Genomic DNA, 5620 nt, shown 5'->3' with positions numbered 1-5620 from the left:
ACCTTCAGAAAATCACCACTTGGTATACATTCATACTAGAATCATTACCGAGTTATATTTTTCTAATTTTCAAAACTAAACGAGATAATCACTTTGTATACATTCATACAAGAATCATTACAAAGTTAAATTCTCTTTTCAAAACAATTTTTCTAAACAATTCACAAACACTTTTTTTCAGACAAAAATAATATAAGTGATCGAGCAATTAAGAGCCCATGGATAACCATGGATACAAAGGGTGCTAACACCTTCCCTTTGTATAATGTACCTCCCGAACCCAAAATCTAAATTAAGGTCTTTCCTGTTCTTTTCCACCTTTCCTTATTGGATAAAAGAAAAGTCGGTGGCGACTCTTGCTAACCGCGACATTGCGATTAAAACCACAAAAAAGTCCAGTTCACCGTATGACAGAACTGGCGACTCTGCTGGGGACCCTTAAAAAGAGAGGTTACCTTAAAAACAAGATCACTTATTCAATTTGTCTGATTTATTTTTAAGGGGTTGCTTGGGTATGTTATGCTTGAGTGAAAGATCCTACACCCGGATCTAGTGTACCTTAGGTAAGTAGCAAGAGATCATCGCGACTGTCCGGCGTATACTGGAATGGTCAAAATGATGGCTACGGTTAATGTGGCACTTTGGATGTCCTGATGTTCCTCATGTTAGTTGAGGAAATATTTGACATTCGCGTGGTGTCATAAAAGCATTAACCAGACCTTTAGAACCCTAATTGACTCATCCTGGCCATTAGAAAGTAGTGAGATAACTGGCTTCGGTTCCGACTGGAGTTGGTTGAGACTCGATACTACACTCTTTGAGATTGGACTTTAGGGAAGCTTCGGTCAACCACTTGGTGTTGCACTGAAGTGGACTTAAGGAAAGGTCAATGATTTGAGATCCTTCTAGAACCCGGTTACTATTCTAAGACAGGTTGAACCAACCAAACTTCAGTGGGGAGGGTATTTACCTATGGAACTCACGCAAGCCTTAAAACCTAGGAATGATTGTTGTGTGACTTGCTTGTGCTTGTTATTTATCTAACAACATGACATCATAACAACATAACATCATAACATCATGGCATTGTACTAACCATTTCAAGGATTTAGGGATTTAACTCTGCTAAAAAAAACAGAAAAAAACAAAAACAAAAGCAAAAACAAAAGAGAAAAAAAAAAAAAGCTCTTTTTGTTAGTTTATGCAAAGTTAAATCCCGAAAGTCCTTGAAAACATTTCATACATTGCATTGCATCGCATAACAGGTATTCTAAAGGATCAGTGTTCTCACGATTTTCCTATCAAACAGATTCCAGCAGATTCAAACAGATTGAACAATGGCTCTCGAACAAACTGTCAAAGATCTCCAGGCCCAGAATGCTCAATTCCAGGAAATGATGCTGAGCTTATCTAAGGGGCAGGAAGAACTGAAAGCTCTTTTGATGGAGAAGGAGAAGGACCAGAAACCTGTGGGTTACATCAACCCGGGGAGAAGGCTTAAGGGACAGGTTACAGGAGTCAAGATTAGAATTCCGAAGGATTCAGAAGAAGAGACCGAGAATGATTCGGAAGATGAGAATCCTAATCTCGTCAATTCTGAGGACGACGACGAAGATTATGAACATGAACAGTACTCTCCGAAGGATGATAAGTACAAGTTGCTGGAAGAACGTATGCTAGCTATGGAGGGGCAGAAAGTGCCCGGTCTGGATTTCGAAAACTTGGGTCTGGTCTCTGATGTGGTCATTCCCCGCAAATTCAAGGTTCCCATTTTCACTAAGTATGATGGTGCCTCTTGTCCTCAGATGCATCTAAGGGCTTATGTGAGAAAGATTCAGCCGCACACTACTGATAAGAAACTGTGGATCCATTTCTTCCAAGAGAGTCTGTCTGGCACACAGTTAGAGTGGTATTATCAGCTTGAGAGCTCTAACATCCGCACATGGACTGATTTAGCAACAGCTTTCTACAAGCACTACCAGTATAATTCTGAGTTAGCGCCTACTCGGCTACAGCTACAAAATATGACTATGGGCTCTAAAGAAAGTTTCAAAGAATATGCTCAAAAGTGGAGAGATTTGGCTGGCAGAGTCAAACCCCCTATGACTGATCGAGAGTTAGTGGACATGTTCATGGGTACACTGACTGGCCCATTCTACAGCCATCTACTGGGAAGTTCCTCGTCAGGTTTCACTGAACTTATCTTGACAGGTGAACGGGTTGAAAGCGGCATTCGAAGTGGAAAGATACAGGCAGCTACTTCTGCAAGCACCAAAAAGTCCTATCAGGGAAAGAATGAATCAAATGTTGTGTACAGTGAGAGGAAGCATAACAAGAAGAATCGTGACCATACTGTTGGGGCAGTTACAATTGCCGCACCGCCATCTCAGAACTTCCAACACAGACAAGACAGGTCGAGAAGACAGTTTACCAAGATCAATATGACTTTAACCCAAGCACTGCAGAGTATGTTAAAGGCCAATTTGATTACCCTCAGAGGCCCTCCTGCAAATCCCAACACTACTTCTCCTCGTTATAATCCCAACGCCAGGTGTGCCTATCACTCCGATAGCCCCGGCATGATACGAATGATTGCTGGTTGTTGAAGAACAAGATTCAGGATATGATCGACGCTGGAGAAATTGAATTTGATCCTCCGGCGACCCCCAATGTCATCACAGCACCTATGCCTAATCATGACCAGAATGTTAATGTTGTGGACGACAATTCTCACGTTACTGACGTTGCTGATTTAGCATCTCCTCTCCTGATCGTTAAGAAGAATTTATTGCAAGCTGGTTTATTTCCAGGTTGTGCTGAAGATTGCGATCTCTGTGTACTCCGACCCAATGATTGTTTGAAGTTGAAGAACGGCATTCAACGGCTGATGGATGATCGTACAATTCTATTTGAAAGGGTTCCTAAGGTGGACAACTCTATTGAAGAGGTATCTGTGATTGCTAGGTCCAAAGCTCCAGTGAAGATTACCGCTACTAGAGTGCCTGTGAAGATTACCGCTGAGCCCAAAGTGGCTCCCCTGATTATTACCGCACCTGGCCCCGTGCCATATTCCTCCAGCAAAGCTATTCCGTGGAACTATGGAGGCGACGTTTACATCCATGGCATAAAGCAAGTTGGTAGTTCTGCTAATCCTAATGATATTGTGGGGACTAGTAAAGTTACTCGAAGTGGAAGGATCTACTCCCCAGAAATCTCACCTCCCGCTCCCGAAATTCGAGGAAAAAGACCAGTCAATCCTCCTCAGTCAGAGACATCGGTCGAAGTTACTTCTGAAATGTTGCCAAACAGGAAATGGAAGAGATGCTGAAAATCATCCGTAAGAGCGATTTTGATGTAGTGGAACAATTGGGGCATACTCCGTCTAAAATCTCAATGTTGTCCTTGTTATTATCCTCTGAATCCCATGCCAATGCATTGATGAAATTCTTGAAGACCGCTCATGTGCCTCAAGAAACATCCGTCGATCAATTCGAACATTATGTTGCTAATTTGACTGTTGACAATGGCCTAGGCTTTTCCGATGCTGACCTGACGCCAGCAGGAAAGAATCACAATAAAGCTCTGCATATCTCCATCGAGTGTGAGGGGATCACCCTGGCTCACGTGTTGATCGACAACGGCTCTTCCTTGAATGTGCTCCCGAAAGCTGTACTCGATAAATTTGACTACAAAGGCATTGAACTGAAACCTAGTGATGTTGTGGTGCGTGCTTACGATGGTGCGAAGAGTGTTGTCTATGGTGAAGTGGTTCTCCCTATCAAGATAGGACCTCAAGTCTTCAACACTACCTTTCACGTGATGGACATTCGTCCCGCCTACTCCTGCTTGTTGGGGCGCCCTTGGATCCATGGGGCAGGTGCGGTAGCTTCGTCGCTTCATCAAAAGCTGAAGTATCCAATAGCAGGCATGGTTGTCACTGTATGTGGAGAAGAAGAGTATATTGTCAGTAGTGTGCAAGCCTTCAAATACGTCGAGATGGATGGTGAATTCTTTGAGACTCCTTCTCAGTCATTTGAAGTGGTTCCTCCACCCAGTCCTGTCCTTAAGCCAACTCCCCTTGTGCCCAAGGTTGTTCGTGCTCCCCCTGTCATGATCTCTCTGAAAGATGCTCAAGCCGCGGTTGAAAATGGTGATCGTGCTGGTTGGGGTCAACTGATCAATGTACCGTACAAGTCTGATAAAGCTGGCCTGGGGTTTAACTCTGGAAAGATAGTCAAAAATCAGATTAATGCTATGGAAGATGCTGATAGTGATTGCGACTTGGATAGCTGGATTTTCCCAACAATTGGTGACGGACTCAACAATTGGAAGACTGAAGACATTATCCCGATTTCCTTTAGTCAGGAGTAATTGTTATTGTTTATTCTAGAATTGCAAATTTTAATTTTCTTTTACAATCAAACTTCTTAAAGCATTGTGTCTATGCCCGAGGCACAATGGCTAATTTGTTAGGGGTTTGTCATTTTCATAAGCATATTCATATTCAATAGATCAATGGACTTTTTGCATTCAAATATTGCGCTCTTTATCTTTCCTGTCATTTTTCAAACAAGCTATGTTTCTTGCACACACTCACGTAACAATTTGCCGATCCATATCCACTCTGGATCCTGTTGGTAATGACTCTGCTACTGTTCATTATGACTTTGAAAATCCGATCTACCAAGCCGAGGATGGAAGCGAGGAAGATTGTGAAGTCCCTGGAGAACTTGCCCGACTACTGCAAGAAGAAAAGACTATACAGCCGCATGAGGAATCAATTGAAATTGTAAATCTGGGTACTGAAATAAACAAGAAAGAAGTCAGAGGTTTCTTGGGGCACTCGAATTACATTGCCCGATTCATTCCACACTTGACTGCTACCTGCAAACCCATCTTCAAATTACTGAGACAAAATCAAGAGATGGTATGGAATGATGAATGCCAAGAAGCTTATGACAAAATCAGGAAATATCGCCAAGAACCTCCAGTTCCGATGCCACCAGTTGAAGGAAGACCTTTAATTACGTATTTGACCGTGTTAGAAAATTCAATGAGGTGTGTTGGGGCAACATGACGAGTCTGGTCGAAAAGAGCATGCCATATACTGCCTTAGCAAAAGGTACCGACTGTGAAACAAGATACTCACAGCCCGAGAAAGCTTGCTGTGCTTTGGCCTGGGCTGCTCGCCGACTAAGACAGTATCTGTTGAATCATACCACCTTATTGACTTCTAAGATGGATTCTATCAAATACCTATTTGAGAAACCTGCTGTCTCCTGAGAGAGTTATCACTGACAATGGTACTAATTTGAACAACAAGATGATTACTGAACTCTACACGCAGTTCAAAATAAAACACCATAACTCTTCTCCGTACCGGCCAAAGATGAACGGAGCTGTAGAAGCGGCTAATAAGAATATTAAGAAGATTATACAAAAGATGACGGTAACATACAAAGACTGGCATGAGATGTTACCATTTGCTCTTCATGGTTATCGTACTTCCGTGCGAACTTCGACAGGGGCAACTCCTTTCTCTTTAGTCTACGGAATGGAAGCCGTTTTACCAGTGGAAGTTCAGATTCCCTCTCTAAGGATCATGAAAGAGGCGGGCTTA

The sequence above is a fragment of the Lathyrus oleraceus genome, chromosome 6 (assembly GCF_024323335.1).
Source record: "Lathyrus oleraceus cultivar Zhongwan6 chromosome 6, CAAS_Psat_ZW6_1.0, whole genome shotgun sequence".
NCBI lineage: Eukaryota > Viridiplantae > Streptophyta > Magnoliopsida > Fabales > Fabaceae > Lathyrus > Lathyrus oleraceus.
Note: the sequence above shows the minus strand (reverse complement) of the source record.